The sequence below is a fragment of the Cyprinodon tularosa genome, unplaced genomic scaffold (genome assembly GCF_016077235.1).
Source record: "Cyprinodon tularosa strain WSP-4 unplaced genomic scaffold, ASM1607723v1 ctg24, whole genome shotgun sequence".
Classification (NCBI taxonomy): domain Eukaryota; kingdom Metazoa; phylum Chordata; class Actinopteri; order Cyprinodontiformes; family Cyprinodontidae; genus Cyprinodon; species Cyprinodon tularosa.
This window is the reverse complement of record NW_024038896.1, coordinates 369,772-387,383: the sequence shown is the minus strand read 5'-3', so window position 1 is coordinate 387,383 and position 17,612 is coordinate 369,772. Positions and strand designations below refer to the sequence as shown.

Below are 17,612 nucleotides of genomic sequence, written 5' to 3'. Positions count from 1 at the left end.
ATTCCTCAAGCCTCTTTATTCTTACCTAGAGCAAATTAGGGAGTGAGAATATTAAAGAGAGAAAAAACGATAGGAGACTGAAAGTGTTGCAACAAATTTACAAAAATCTATTGCAGTCCGTTATCTTATGATTACACTCCAGTTGTGATGCATTATATTGAATTAATATTCCAAAAAGAAAATACATGACCAGTACAAAACTGCACATGTAAAGAAAAGGTACAGAGAACTGAAGGAGTGGTTAAACCTTCAGCTAGAAAAATCCAACACACTGTCACTTGAACATAGGGCTGAAATAATTAATTGGATTAATCATGATTAATCGATTACTGACTACTAATTTAGTAATCAATTAATCATTAACTGGAGTATATAGACTCTTAAATGTGCCTTTAGCTGACAGAACGACCCACTTAGAGCAGAAATTATATCCATACATCCATCCATTTTTGACACCAGGCCAGCTCAGAGATAGTCCATCCAGCGTGTCCTGGGCCTTCCACAACACCTCCTCCCAATGGGACATACCTGGAACACCTCCCAAGGGAGGCGACCAGGAACAGAACCGAAACAGATGCCTGAGCCACCTCAGCTGGCTCCTTTCGACGTGGAGGAGCAAAGACTCTACTCTGAGCTCTTCCCAGGTAACTGAGCTCCACACCTGATCTCGAAGAGTGCACCCAGCCACCCTGCAAAGGAAACTCATTTAGGCCGCTCGTATTCATGATCTTGTCCTTTCGGTCATTACCCAGATCTCATGGCCGTAGGTGAGAGTGGGAACATAGATCCATCGGTAAATGGAGAGCTTTGCCCCCAAACTCAGCTCCCTCGTCACCATGACGGTCCTATACAGCGACCGCATCACTGCCGACGCCGCACCAATCCAACCATCGATCTCACGTTCCAACAAGACCCTGAGATGTTTGAACTTCTCCACTGGAGACAAGGGCTCTCCACCGACCTGAAGAGGGGAGTCCACCTTTTTCCAGTGGAGAACCATGGCCTCGCATTTGGAGGTGCTGATCCTCATCCTCATCAGTAATTATATAACAATTGTAAAAAGAAATATGTAAACATTTTGCATTCAAGATTTAAAAAAAAGGCTTTTCTTCTGTCAACATGATCTATCCAGAACTCCTCGAGTAGAAAAGTTTTAGCTTCACCCGGTTTAATTTAGTAAACATTTTCTTTAAGGAATCTTTGGCTATCCGATTATTAATCGAACAAAATTAATCGCTAGTTTGCAGCCCTACTTGAAAACAAAGAGAGTAGAAATAAATGTTTGGGGGGGGGGGGGGGTGGAAATGCGAAGTATCGGTGATTCCCAGCTCCTCAGTGAGAAAACAGAGATTTTAGATAAGCTGGAAGCAGAAAGGATGTGACAAAGGCCTTATCATGTTGGTACAGTTGGTGAGCAGTGGGTGGAGGAGAACGGAGAGTAAACATGGACAGTCAGGCTGATAGGAGCACAGACCTAAAACTATCATCAGTGTGGCAGTTATCATGGCTGCCGCAGCAGAAGCCACCATGCTCTTCACATTTTCCATCCCCGCCACCCCGTCCCCCCTTCTGGGAACCACATCACAGTCACCCCACATTATTCCCAACACACACAGCAACTTCTGAACGCCAAGCCCCCAGACACCAACATCTGATTTTAGAGGTCTATGAAAGCAGCAGCTCTCCAGTTTTGCTACTGTCTACATCCAGCTGAACTTCGCTTACTACAAAGGCCAGAAACGTCACATTTCTTCCTTAATAGGAGATCAAGTGGAAACATTTTTTTTTTTTTTTATGCTCATAAAATACCATCTGTTGGTTACTTTGCTGAAGTCACATCGCTGATTGGGCGGAAGGTGGAGATCAGATCTAAAGAAGGAGATGGGGCCCAGCAGCTGTGTCTGACAACTCGTATGAAACACCTGGAGGAGTGTGGGAGATTCGGGCAGGTCGCTGCACGCGCTCCACCATACTGTTTTTCACAACACTGCACGACAGCCCATAACTTACAGAGTGTGTAACACAAGTATCCCTATGACGCACCAATCCAAGCACAGGCTGCAACTTCTAATTAAAAGCAGATTGCATTCAGCTACCTTGCATTATTAAAAAACAAAACAAAAAAAACACTGGCACTGAACATGATTATGAATGCTATCTTTTCAGGCTCTAAAGGCATAATTGTGTGCACAGGTTTAAAAGACAGCTGACCACTCTTCTTGCATGAGAAACCTTTCTCGCTGTGTCTAATTTAAACCATCACGCCCAAAAGTCACCACCAATAAAGGAAAATAGGTCAGGATGTTTAAGACCAACCCAGAAACAAAGAAGGAAGGTCCTTCTTCAAAAAAGGGAAACTTTGCCGCTTGACTGAAACATGCAGGAGTACCACATACACAAATAAAATGCATTACACAGAAACGTTCTATGTTCAGAAGAGCTAAAATTTAAGTTAACACGCTATGATAAGAATAAGGATTCAAAGCTTTCATCCCTTTATGCTTGGGAAACTTGAGGAGGAAGATTCTTACATTCAACACAGGTCAGCTAGAACTTTGATACTTGAACAAATTGGTTTCCTGTCATTAAAGCTTGCTGACTTTAAATTTCTTTCTCAATCCTGTTGAAAATGTATGGACTATGTTCAAAAGCATAATACCACATTCAGCATCTTTTCAAGTTTTTTTTTATTGCACTCATAAGGAGATTAAGCCTCTCTGAGTGGCATGCTAAAACTCTATCAATCTAAAACCCACAATAGTTACACTTACAGAGGTTAGTATATATGGTACTTACACGTCCAATCCTGACATTGCCTGGTCTACATCAATTCTGCTGCATCCCTGTATTTGTTTGAGATGTTCTCTTTTTGCAGCCCTGTCCAGATCTCATTCTTTTTTTCTCTTCATTTCCTTTTTTTTTTTTTTTTTTTTTTCATCTCATAAAGCTTAAAATTATTCACTGCACTACTCACTTATAAATCTGTTAGTAGTGCAGCAAGGGGGGTGTGGCTATTGAATGCAATGCCCTAACATTAGGCTGCTGTAACAGAACAGGCTGCAAGACAGCGGCACAGAAAGTTGCCACTGTGGTTTTCTGGCCAGATACAGCAGGGACAGATGACAGACAACACAATGGTCTCATAAACACTTCAATTACTAGCACAGGGGCTTAAAAGAAAATAGATTTAAATAACTTAGTGCTGCTTTAAATGGACTCGACCAATTCTGATACAAAGGCTGGCCTAAGGGCCTATCAGAATCAGTATATTTAATTCAGTTTATATATATATAACACCTATTCTCAAGGCACTTTATAAAAATAAAATCAGTTCAGTTCTATTATGTATTTATTATGCAAACAGTTTTCTATCTGAGGAAACACAGCATTGTGTTTCTGTGCGACTCGAAGCAGGTCAACAGAAGATCAATGGGATATATATATATATATATATATATATATATATATATATATATATATATATATATATATATATATATATATATATATATATATATATATATATATATATATATATGAATTAAGTGTCGAGAATTAGTTCTCTGATTTCAAGACTAAATAGAAGTTTGAAAAATGAATCAAAAGCTCAAAATTTCATATGACATATAATAAATTATCAGTGCTGAGTTGAAGTGACTGCTTCCAAAAAAAAAAAAAAACTTGTTACCGTAATTTTTCTGTTTTTATGTATTTTTTATTAGACTTTTTGTTTTGCAAATTTCCACTCTTTTTATCTATTTTTTTCCACAAAAAAAAGTTACTTAAATTAAGTTTCACATTTGGATCATTTTAGGCCAGTTTCTTAGTATTAAAAGTATTTTCTTAAAAGCTGATAGTGAAATAAATTAAAATATATTGTCAGGATTTTAGCATTGAATAGAATGGACTAGAATAGAATAGAAAATCCCTTTATTGTCCCATATGGGGGGAAATGTGGTTTTAAAGCAGCAAAAGCATTACAGTAAAGTTGGGCTTTTAAAAACTAACAAAATAATCCAAAAAATATAAACACAATTATAATAGTAATAATAACATTATAATAGTAGAAGATACATGAAAAAAAATACATTTTTGGATTTTGGAGGATATGGAGTCAATTAATTATGAAGTAAATTAAATAATCATTGGATTTCATGTGCAATTCAAATTATTTGTCTTTAGGGAAGAGATTTAATCAGATTCACATGTTATATATTCAGATCAGATGCTGCATGTGTTTTTTTTTTTATTTTATTTTTTTATTTAGGCTTAGACATAAAAAGAACTGAAAACAAAAACAATGACCTTAGCATCCTATTTTCATTTTTCCCGCTCTCTCTTCCTGTGGTGGGCTACAGCATAGAGCAGCTGACCATAATTACAGCTCTGTTTGACCTCATATAGTAATCAAATGGCCTTTAGACTCAAATGACCACTGGCAGCGTAAACAATAGCCACTTTTTTGTCTAAATGCAGGCGCACATTATGTGGTAAACACCCATTATAGTCTTACCCAGCTAACCTTCAACAAAAACATGCCTCTGGGACTATATGCGACTTTCCTTTTCTTACAACTTGACAAAAATACCTCTAAAACAGGAAGTTTGGGTGAAGGCTGCAGCTCTAATAAGTTCTGGTGCTTTAAATTCCCCAGCAGGGTGTACTCCCAAGTCACTTGCACCATGTAATTTACACAGCAGGCCTCTTGAGCTTTTAAAGATAGCCAGATGTGTGTGCGTAAGTGTGCGCAGCCGATGCCTGCAGCAGCATAGCTCTCTGTGCGCTCCAGAGCTGCGTGTCCAAACACATCCTTCACATTGTGTGGGTTTTAGAATCACGGAGTGCTGATCACGCTGCGTGGACTGAAATATCTAATTCAGGTGTTTTGAAACTGGGTTTGGTAAGATCCAAAATACGCACAGCAAATCTGCGCATAGGCGCAGTGAAGCGTCCAAGTTCTCCCTAATCTGGATCCCATCTTTTTACTCTATAATAGAAAAGGGATCTCCTTTAGATCCTTTAGTTTGTGTATCATTTAAAGCCTTTTAATGTGGCACACGGGGGTTTGGCATTAAAGTATTTTAGATCCAGTTTGTGCCCAAGGTATTTGGCCTACTTCAAGAAGATTCTGAACAAGTTTGAACTTATTAGAAGCAGAGAAAAAGTTCTCCAAGTGAAAAACTCACCGTTTTTCCTGCGCTACATCCCGTCCTCTGTTCTCAGGGGTAGAAACTTCTCTTCGGCCCAGGTAATCCGCATACAGTGAAATCAGTGACTTCAAACTCAAAGTATTTCCAGCAAATCACATGAACGCGACATTGGAAACAAAAAAACACGTCGAAAAGGCAACCGAGATTGAAGAAGCTGCTGCACCCCGTTTGGTGACTGTTTGAATTTGGTTATTATTGAGTGGAAAAGAAAAGGAATAGCCTGAAATGTCTGCAAAGCTTCTGCAGTTTGCATAAGCGACGTGGTTTCTGTTCGTCTCTCGGTGGGATTGTCTGTATGTTTATAGCACTGGCCCCTCTGTTCCAATGGAGGAGCCCAGGACAGACTGGGAGAGGAGCATATGTTGCGTTCAATAACTGCTGAAAAAAACGGGAAAATAAGATCTAGCCTAACAAGCAGTCTGTGTGCGAGTATGTGTGTTAAAAATAAATAAATAAATAAATAAATAAATATATAAACCAGATTAATATATATATATATATATATATATATATATATATATATATATATATATATATATATATATATATATATATATATATATATATATATATATATATATATATATATATATATATATAAATAAATAAATAAATATATAAACCAGATTAAAAATATATATATATATATATATATATATATATATATATATATATATATATATATATATATATATATATATATATATATATATATATATATATATACAGACAGACAGACAGACAGACAGATAGATAGATAGATAGATAGATAGATAGATAATATTCTTGAAAGTAGCAACATTAATATAAGTACAATTTAGATATAAACATTAAGTTAATTAAAAAGAACAAAACATTTTGAAGCTCTGTCGCTCTTAACAAAATCTAGCCCTGCTGCCTAAATTGTCCCGCAGGGAGACACGCTTGAGACGTTTGCATCTTTCTTCACAATCGCTGCGGTCCGTGAACGCATCCTGTGCCCCCTCCCCTTTGCTCTGACATCAGACCAGAGGAATCCGTGGAATGCCGCCTGGCTCCTGGGAGAAGTCCTAGTCGTTTAATGGTTTTCCAGGGGCCACGGAGGAGACTAAACGCGGAACAAAGGAGAGCCCTCACATGTCCATTCCCCCTCCGGCTGGCGGGGAAAAGAGTCACACCGTCAATGGGGCGACTTATCTGCATATGACCTACATTTTTACCATGTAGGCCTACTCTTTTGCACATATGTAGCAAAATGTATGCAGCTCTTTAAAAAAAAAAAGTATACTTCAAATATGGACAAATAAAATATCACCTCATATTTTCTCAGATTTTTTTTTTAAAGCTCATTTGTTTAGCCAAGAAGAATCCAATTAACTGACTTAAAGTTGAACAATTTTCTGTTTTGCATATTCCTGTCATCGACAATTTATTAGATAGATTAGATAGATTAGAATTTCGAGAAGCACAAGAAGATTAAAACATTTATTGGCTGTTATCAATATCAAGGACAGTCAGAAAAGGGCAACTTTCTCCAAATGCACATTTTACACACTGTAAAACGTACACATTCTCTTTTATTTGTTCATAATTGCTTATAATGTGTCCATTATTTATTATTTATAAAGAAAATTCTGTAAAATGGGCAGCTTTACTCAGAAAAAGCAGAAGAGTTGCATTGCTCTCTGATTTGTGAAGATATTGCAGCCTCTAGTGGCTCTAGTGCAGTTTGCAGCATTGCAGAAAAAGGATCATGTTTCTTTAGATTCTTCTTTAGATTTCTTTAGATTTAAAAGACTGTACAATAAATACCATTATAGGATGAGAAACATTGTCAGCATCCAAACAGACCCAGGGGCATCTATACAATAAAATTAGTGCCATAAAATGTATTTCAAAAAAGCAGAGCAAGTATTTATATAGCACAATTCAGTACAAAGACAAATAAAAATGCTTTACTTGAATTAAAAAATAAAATAGAAGGAAAATAGAGGCAAGTAAAGATAAAAATAAGATGTAAGTAGGTAGTAAAACAAATAAAACTCCTGGACCACAACCTTTAACTAATAATATCTCACTTAAAAAGCAAGAATATTACTTTTTAAATTTTTTAATTAACATGCTATCCAACATCAGCTGTGGCACATGCTTATTTCAGCAACTCACAATTACAGAAAGTAGTAAGAAGGGAGAAATGTTGCTGGACACTTTCAGTTGTGGGAAAATAGCAGCATCTAGTGGGAAACTATTGAAAAAAATTGTTGGCTTGTTTACTGAAATTAAAACTTAACATAAATCTTGCTATACTTGAGCACTCAGCACAGCTAATACGACGTGATAAATTTGAAAATGTCTCTGGGAACCTGTTGGCCACGTCTTTCTTGCAAAAGAGATACTTTGATGGAATTTGAACAAACCTGGTTAAATAAAAGTTATTATTAAATGTAAAGCGAAGAATAATAAAATTACTAACATAGCAAATTAACATTGGAGAATGATAAGGAAGTGATGGCAGGCTCACAATAATCAGTAAACACCATGATAGAGCAATGAAGAAAGGCAAGAGTAAAAACCAAATTAAAAACAAAAATGTAAAACCCACAGGATTATGTTTGAAGATTATAGACTATATCTCTACTTTCTATGATCCTGCTCTGATTCAGATGTGGCTCAGAGTTTAAGGTTTGTTTATCTGTAACGTCACCTGATTCAGATTAGAGGGGAAGATAATGTTGCTAAAAAGTGTTTACTTTTTGGGTTAATATTTAGTGAAACCATCTGGAGATACAAAATACATCCAAAAATCTCCTTTTTAAGGCCAATTCCTCTTTTTTCAAATTGACCGTCGGGATGTTGGACCGACGTAAATGCATTATGTCCGGCCCTCAAGGTGATGCACACGTAGGCCTATAGCTTTTACACAGGCATCAGCACTACCAAGTAGCTACAATCCAGAATCTAAGTTAATTGGGCAGAGGGTATTAGACACTTATCACAGCATAACTCCAACATACCTGATCTCTATCCAGTGATTTTCTGTCTGCCCTTCAGTCTGATTACTTTAGGGAGACATTCAGCCCATTTTGGGGGAAGATTTGCATTCAAATAGACGGCTAGATTTCACACTTTAAGATTGTTGAAAATAAGACAGCAATGAAACTTTTAAATGTACCACATGGTTAGGGTTTGCATGGCTCTTTGTTTCCAAAAGCATCTTATTATCATAGTCAAAAATATTCTGTATAAAGCAATGACTCAAATTTAATAACAGGAGCTCTGAATAACCCATAATGCAGAAAGCCATTTCACTCTCTGAAAATCTGTGTTAACAACATTACAACTGTTCATTGATAATCATTACAACTGCTCTTTGATTATCATAAAAGCTTGGGGCCATCATGGACAAATATTTGAGAAGTCACGCTCCTCTCCTTCTGCCGACGGGTCCTGTTTTCATTATGGTTATGCAGATCAAAGGATTTCTCCTATCTTGTTTTAAATACATTTACATTTATTTAAGGCATTTCCCTTATTTAAATCTTTGTATCGCTAAACCTTTAACATCTATTTTTCTCTTTAGCAATGAAGTTTTGTTATTTTTGCTGTGTTACAAAAACGTCTAATATTTCAATATCTACATCATCTGAATCAGTCTGCAGGCTTCCCCTCTCTGCCTCCTCTCCATGTTTTTTCCTTCCTCTTCTTCCCCTGCTGTGCATGTGGGGGTGTGCGCGTAGGCCTGGCAGACAGAGGGTTCTTTGCACATCTGAGGTTTATCATTCCACTCAAAGCAGGTGATATTAATACTAATTTCCCCCTCATACATTTGTGTCTACTGGAAACCTTTTGTAGTTTTATAATAAAAGGTTAGTTGTAAACCTTTTTTCTGCTTAAGTCCTTCTTTTGGTTTGTTTCAGGGTCTATGGCATAAAATCCTTAAACCAAATACATTTAAATGTGTCAAAATTGCTTATCTTTCTCCACCATCTGAAGTACAGATTTTGCAAATATTTATGCAACAAAGGTTATAATGGCTCAGAAGGTAGGACCCCGAATTCTGGCAAGACGGACAGTGGATAACTTGAAAAGCCTTAATCAAGCAAAGACAGATTCTGCAGTGGCTACAGCGGCTAGGGCGTCTAAAGCAGGAACGTCTATTGGAGAGAAACACAGGTTAGTGACTGCCATAATCTGAGGGATGATGAGTCGCTAATCTGGTTTGACAGTTCAGTCCCTGCTCAGAGAAAGAGGATGATTCCAGCCAGTCAACTGAACAGACGCAGCGGACACTGCCAGAGAGTTCCAGACACTGAAGCCTACAAGGCTGCAGAGCTGACAGGAGATCAGATCCGAGCTGACGAAGGCAGATCCAGGTTCAGTCCACAGAACGACAAATGGTAGTCTGAAGAGAGACATTTTGAGCATATTTAAGGAAATCTGCTATCCATCTACCTCAGATGATATTTAGTTATTATACTTAATATATATTAATGCTTAATGTTTTACAGATGTTGAACAGCTGCTAAAAAATTAATCACTGGCTATACATCTGAGAGCCTTCTCCAATTTAAGGGAACTGAAGCAGCTTTTATTTTTTTGTCTAGATCATTGCAATTCATTGTTAAATCAACAAAGCTAGTCAGGTTGTTTAGATAGCTCTTTCAAGGTCTCTGACTAAGTCTCCCTTGTTTCACAGTCACATAACAACTACTTCAGATTCCCATCAACTTCAGCGACAATTTCAAAATGTTGGGTTTCACTATAAAGCTTTAAATGCACGATCCACAGCATGCAGTTACAGCTAGTGTTTTAATCCCCATTGCAAAGGGTGTTCATTAGCAACAATCTAACGATCTAATCCTACGATTATTGGTTTTATCAGGTTGTTTAAACAAATATTACATGAGCTGTATCCTAAGACAATGCTTTAATATTCCATTCCTATTATTAGTCAACCTTCTGTATGTAAGAGCAAACATCTGTATATCAGGTGTGGTCTCAGACATACCAGATGTGATGAAAGGCAGACTTAATTGATTGCATTGTGTTTTTGAGACAAAAGAACTCAAACATTTGGAATGTGACTTTCCATTGCCTGTTATAGATATTTATTTGGCAAAATAATCATCTAAAAGAATATTTTCTTTGCAGCAGCAAGTATGTCTGATATTTAAAAAGATAGCAAACAGCTTCAATGTTCATAGAGGTAGAGTTGGAAGCATTGATCAAAAGTTTGCAGTTATAGCAACAGAGGATTAGGCATTTAAATGGTTTTAAAAGACTACGTTATCAGTGGTGGAAACCAGGTTGCTAAGGAGGCAGATGGTCAAAACTCTAACTTACTTTAAAAGACCTGCAGCAGGAATTCTTCGCAGCAACCATTGAAGTTTCAGATTCCACAGTAAGACATGTACTGTATTATACACTCTTGACTTTCATTGCTAAACTTTCAAAGAAAAAGAGCAGGAGGTGCTAGCTTCAATTTCTCCATTACGTATAAGTAAGAAGAAAGGGGTCAAAGATGGGACATTTCCAGTCGGTGAGTATGTCTGAAGAAGGTGGAGTGAAACCAAAACTGAAAAGGACACAGAGCAAGGTTTGGTGGTGTTCCAGCAAAGCTCCGGGGGCTGCTTCACTTCCTCTGACACTGGAAACCTGCAGAGCGTGAAGGTCAAGATGGGTTTAAATCAAGCAGGAAATCAGACCCTATCTTCCATCATGTCTTCTGTTTTCAATATGTGTGTTTGTAGAATAAAGAATTTTACTCTCATCATCTTTCCAGCCCCTGTCTGAGGGCTTAAAAGCCTTGAACCTGAATCAATGAACAATGTGACAATTAAATCATTTGTTTTATCTAAAGCTCCATCAGAAAACACAGCAGCAGATCAAGATACTATATCAACCTTTGTGCTTCATGATTGAAAAGCAACCTTACAGAAAGGTAAATAAATACTATTGAATCTCATATTTGATATTCAGAAATCTCAGACCTTTTTATTTCTAACTACTTGAATAAAGGGATCTTAAATTTATGAATAATTATGTTTAAGCTAAAACTTTTTACATGTAAATGTGTAAATCCCTTTATCGTCCCACAATGGGGAAATTCACTCTCTGCATTAAACCCATCCCCTTGGGGAGCAGTGGACTGCCATTGTGTCGCGCCCGGGGGAGCAGTGTGGGGTTAAGGGAACCCAGAATGGAGGCTGTGGGAATCGAATCGGGTACCTGCAACCTTCTCAGAGTACAAGCACACTGCTCTAACCCACTAGGCCAACACTCCACCAACTTTACATGACATACCGTAAAAAAAAAAAAAAACACAGGACAGCCCATTCATTATATTGTTATTAAATGTTCACCACTGATGCATTCAACATGCTTAAAACAGCATTTCTGTCACAGGGTAATGGGGGTGAATATACATCAGGATTTGGCACAGGGAAAATGATCATGGACATTAGATGCAGTCTTATATGGTGGTGAAGGGAGGACACATTGTTGCAGAATAATTCAAGTCTAGGTGGAGAGGGGGAGGCTTGTTTGGTGGACAGAGATTCAGAGGTTGGCAGCTGGTAGTTTTGGACAGTGAATAGTCAGAGAGATAATTGGGTTGAGATGAGATCCTGTCTAAAGCAAACAAGTCCTGGTGCAGAAATGGTTTTGACATGAGGGACAGATCTCCGAAGGAACACTAGGAAAAAAACTGAGATAATCAATAATCAGGGGGGAAAAAACAAAATAAAAAAAACACTCACAGGTTAGGATAGAGGTATCACTTGGGTAGACACCAAGGCAAGGAATGATCAATGGCCAGCTCCAGATAACAAAGCTCAGGTGTGCTGTAGTAATAAGCTCAGTGCTGCCCTCCAGGTAGCAACAGCTTATAGAAAAAAAAAACACACAACATACATACACCAAGGATACTGTTACAAGTTGTGTCACAATATACTTGTGGGAACTTTACATTGCCTGCTTTTCATATTTCAGTCCTTGTTTAAGCAACCCCAAACCATTACCCTAAGCCTAACCATTACCAGAACATATATAGGCTCAAACCTAGCCTAAACTCTATTCACACCTTAGCCGTAGACCTAACCCCCGACCCAAAAAGAGAACTTCTTATTAGAACTACAGGGGTCCATAAGTCCTGAAAATCTGGGGAAATTGTCTCCACTAGGCAACAAATGCATGGCCACACAAACCAAGACCATGACACTAATCCCCCTCTAACAGCCGCCACCAGGCAGGCCAGAAGAGGGGGAAGGATAGGAAGACAATGGTCCTGGGTGAATCTCGGGTCCACAATGCGGGACCCAGAGGCCAGAGAATGGTCCTCAGGACAGGTGTCCTCCTAGTTGATGAGGTTCTGCTAACCATGACCTCGCTGACAGCTCTGTTGATCCTTGAAGCTTTGATGACCGCCAATCAGCCTGACAGGTGGAGGGGACTCAGGAGGGCACATGGAGGGGGAAGGTCCAGTGAAAAGACTGTGTGATTCAGGCAGTCTGAGGTGAACAGCGATGGGGCTGATGATGGCCTCAATCTTATATGGGCTTATAAATCTTACACATAGACATAAGCAGGATGTCCCTAAAGAATAGCCTCTGTACTGGAACATAACGGGGGGCTGGAGCACTTCTGTGATCCATGTATTTGCATTTCTGTTTGACTCTACAATGGAGAGTCAACGTTGTCCTGGACCAGTTATGTCTGCAATGTCTGATGTGATGTTGGAGAGGGGTAGATATGTTTGTTTCATCAGAGGGAGATAAGAATGGTTGATTACCTAGGAAGGCCCTGAGGGGAGAAAAAACAGTAGCTGATGGAATGCGAGAACTGTGTACATATTCCACCCAGAGGAGGTATAGCTTCCAGTTTGAAAGAATAGTAATATTTATCCATCCAATGGTTCCTGGTCATTCTTCCGGTTTGTCTGGGGGTAAAAACCAGATAGGCGACTCTTGGCGCTGAACAGAATTGAATGAAGGATGAAAGTCTTGCAACAAGTCGAATGTAATGAATGACAAATAATAGCTGAGAATGAAGAAAGGTTGAATAAGTTCAGCAGGTAGTTATTTACTGACTGTGTTACGAGCATAAAACAGAGCAAGCTGAAATGTAAACTTTCATGTCTTTAAGGATTGAATGCCACAAGAATCTTCCACTGATCGGTGAGATTAAATAATTTTGCTTGAGGTAAAAATCGTTGTCATGACCTCATCCAGGAGGAGTGTGTCTTGCAAGTCAGTGACTGAATGCAATCAATTGGTTTTCCTTGACAGAACCTTTTAACCAATCTGATTGCATTGTCTCTGCAAAGTGCCTTTAGTTAACGTGTTGTGGATTGGCACTGTATAAATAAACTGAATTAAACTGAAGTGAAATGGTTCAATAGCCTCCAGCATAAAAGAAAAACTTGGATTGAATGGAACCAGTACATGAGCTTAGACCAAACTAAAGAGGGGACTAACTGCTAAGAATGTCATGAACCGAGGACAGATGGACCCAGTATTCAAGGAGAGACAGTCAGTAGGAAAGTTCAAACGTTTATTAAATAAAACAAAACAAAAGCGGAGCTGTGGCTCGCAGACACTGCAGACGGGGGGCCGGGGCACCGCCCAATCTCAGACACTCTGTAGTGGGAGAAACACATATAAGTGACCACGATCATCTGATAGAAGATTATCTGCATTGGTCACTTACCTGGTTTAACAGTCCAGACCAAGAATGTCCCCAAGTGCTGCAGTCCCAGAGGTCATGCTGGAAACCGATCCTGGTGAGGGATCCAGAACAGACAGGAACAGACAGGATCCAGATCAGGCAGGAACAGAAACAGGTGGCAGGATCCAGACTTCCAGGTATCCACAGGCTCCCAGGAGGGTTCAGAGTCTGACTGGGACCAGAAGCATGACCAGGTGGTCACGCACAGGAGCAGACAGGATCAGGTGCAGACAGGCAGGCTCAGTGGAAGAGGGTAGCCGAGACAGGATGTGGAACCGGAACTTGAAGCAGGACTTTAAACTGGTCTCCCCCCTGGAGCCAGGCTTACTGAATAAAAACTGGACCTCCCCACATATTGAGCCAAAAACCCAGAGGACTCCGCGGGGGAGGAACAGTAGACGATCAGGAGACGAGACAAACACAAAAACCCTCTTTCCACTGGCTGCTAGGATCCAGGACATGAACCATGAACTAAAACTGAACAGACAGACTAACAGAAAGACAAGTAATGATCTGGCACTGAATGCTCAGGCTGAACTGAATATAAACCAGAGGAAACAGGTGAGAGGAATGAATTATAATTGAGGCAGGGAGGAAAAACGGCAGGTGAAAGGAATTACTAATTAGGGAGGAGCAAACAGGCCAGATCATGACAAAGAAGTTGGGAGGCATTCAGGTCTTAGGTTCTTTCTGAAGAGCATTGGAGACGATGTCCTCTGTTTCCCAGTGGAGGACTCCATTGATTCAGTCTGAATGATAGTGTTAGGGGGTTATTCTTCATCAGGTAGGAAGGTGGCATCTGGTGTTATGTCCTTTAAACTGGGATGATACTTTATGATAAGGTTAAATGTGGAGAAGAATAATTACCACCAGGACTGATAGGGAACTTAGAAGATTGCAGGTAAGTAAGATTATTTTAGTCAGTTAAAAGCCCCCTCCAACCTCTTTTTAAGGGTCTCACATTGAAAGTGCTCTCTAAGCAGAGAGAATGTGAAAATATAAAGCATGGGGATGAGGTTTGCAGTCTCGGTTGGAGCACTGTGATGGATTGGCACATACCTGCATTTAAAGCATCATCCTCCAAGATTAACTACTTACAGGGGTCAAAACAATGGAGTAACTATCGTTAAGCAGAGACTGCATTTGCTTAGGGGCCCCCAACCTCTTAGGGGCTCTGTCACTGACACCTGGATGGCCCCCTACACAAATTGTGGACTAGGACATCTCTTTGCAAATGTAATGGTCCTCTTAAACCCACTTGAAACTAGATTAATTGACCGGACCTTATTCATACCCCAAGACACGGCAGATTTCAACATGATGGTGAGCCGTTTAAACAACACGAATAGCAAAGCAGACAGTAGTACTTTTAATTATTATGTTAACTGTGTATAGTTAATTAGACGGTTGGTAAAAAATACACTCATATAATATGTTTCAAACCGCAATAAAGATCTTAAAAGTACGATGTATTTGAGTATTTTATTTTTTTACAATTCAACTTGGAATTATGGGTAATCAAGAGCGCAGTTTAAAACAATAACCGTTACGTACAATGTGTAAGCGACGATGGATACCAAAAAAGAGGTACTTAAGCGGATTCCAGAAAAGAAAAAGCAAAGAAGAGCTGCTGGAAGAACAGAAAAAAACTCCCAAAATAAACACGTTCTTTCAAAGATCCAAAGAGGGAGAGGAGGACGTTGCTGCAGCTACAGGGAGTAAAGATTACAAGCAGAAGATGAATGGAGAGAGCATGGGTTAGGAGGGGAGCTGTGGAAGTCAAGGTAGCCCAATAAGACTCATTTTACAGTAGAATATACTAAAGAAGATGAAGTCAGTATGTATGGGGCACATTTTGGGGTCGGCAGTTCTTTATATGGGGCCCACCCAGATAGTGTTGTTTACGGGCCTATTTGTTGTGTCGTTATGCCATTGGTCGGGATGGACCAGCACTAGAGCTGTAGAAAAGTTTTTCTTAAGTCTTGTAAAAGCTTTGTCCATTTCTGGCGTTGACATGAAGCTGATTTTGGTGGAGGTATTTGATATGATATGAGGTGAGCTGCAGTTTGGCAATAGCAATGGAAAAAGGCCAATCCTTTACTTAACAGATCTGCTTTAACTGCAACACCCTAAAAGATAAAAAAAAATAGTCAGGATATCCTGCCCCTTACAAGTAGTGTTACCCCCTTCAGGTGAAATTAGATCTTTGATGGGATTCTTTCTTCTTTTCAAGCTAAACAAAAGCAAACAATGACCAAAAAAATAATTGCTATCTTCATACAAACGCACAACCAAATGCCATTGGTAGCAAGCTTTTGTTCATATTTTCTATCTTCCCAGACTTTTTTGGTTTTGTAAATATAATTACCTGTGCTGTGTCCTCTAAATACTTCAGGTAAAGTGTCTCTAAATGACATATTTAGCCTTTCATGACATGTTTTTTAAACAAAATTCCCATGTACTCTATGCTTTTTTAACACAAATCCTGGTAACATTAACAGAGGGTGCTCCTGCAGGGGCAACCGTTTCACTTAAGGCAACATGCCAGTTGGATTGATCATTAGGTGCCAGTCCCCTTGACAGTTTTGGATAGACAGCAAAGATATAGCAAAAAGTTTATTGAGAGTCGCAGTGGCTGACAGCAACAAAGTAAACTGTTGATGACAATCAGTACACCCTTTAATTTTGTGATATTTTGGTTTAAAGAGAGACAGTGTTCTAGAAATACAGGTACTCTACAAGACATGCTAAGCGCTTGAAGCAACCATGAGAGGAAGCACAACTAATCTCCATTATCGTAAAGTATGAGCTGAAGCTGCGTGCAACGATTGAAAAAAATCGAATGTGTGAATGCAAAGGCTTCGACAGGGCTGCATGGAAAAGGCTGTGTGCAAATGCCACAGACACCGCACTAACTTGGTGTACATCTCAGAAGCTAATTCATTCATGCTTTCACGCTGTGTAGTGACCTCATCGAAACATGTCCTGGTTCATGCCCTATGGGAAACAAAACCGATAATGGTGCTGTTTTACTTATTTAAACAACAAACCAATGAACTGGCATAGAGGAAACATGATCTGTATCACATTTTGTAGAGCTTTATATGTGTTTTGGATCTTTTTTTTTTGTTTAATGTTAATTTTTCTAGGTATTTTTGAGCCGCCAGGTTTCCTATTTGCTATTTGCTAAATGATACACATATATTTCTGATTAGCATGCTTGGTGTCACCTGATCAACTTGTTTAAGTACAACAACAAAGAACTGTATGAAGAAATCAAAGAAATCAGGAAGTACTAGCCAGATAGAAGCTGCAGACATTAGTATAGCTAAAGGCTTCCAGATATTCTGACTAACAGTGCACATACTGTGAGCAGAGCAGGTTCTGGACGCACCTTTAGAGTAGGTTTGTGTTTTCATGGTCCAGCTTCTATTTTTCTACATTTCTTGCAACATATTCCTACATTCCCAACACTTTCTGTCAGTGAGACAAGTAAGGGGAATGGATAGTAGCAAGAGTGATGAACTTGTTAAACTCCTTAAGACCATTTCTTCTTCAGGCACAAAGCCCACCTAGTAGTGCAGCCCACCTGCCTTCCTGCTCAGAGGAGTTCAACCATCAACATATAAAACAGCCCAATGTGAAAACTTCTTCCCACCATAGTTTGGTGCTACAGTTGGCTGGGTGTTAGAGTCTTGC

General features: G+C 39.1%; 1 protein-coding gene across 1 annotated transcript in view; it reads right to left on the bottom strand.

Annotated features, from left to right (window-relative positions):
* LOC119785083 (tyrosine-protein phosphatase non-receptor type 14-like) overlaps positions 1-5,551 on the bottom strand; it is a 50,062-nt gene extending 44,511 nt beyond the window's left edge. Inside the window, exon 1 of the mRNA XM_038287483.1 lies at positions 5,187-5,551. The gene's annotated coding sequence lies outside the window, so the exon portion shown is untranslated. The remainder of the gene's footprint in view (positions 1-5,186) is intronic.
* Positions 5,552-17,612: the final 12,061 nt, after the last annotated feature.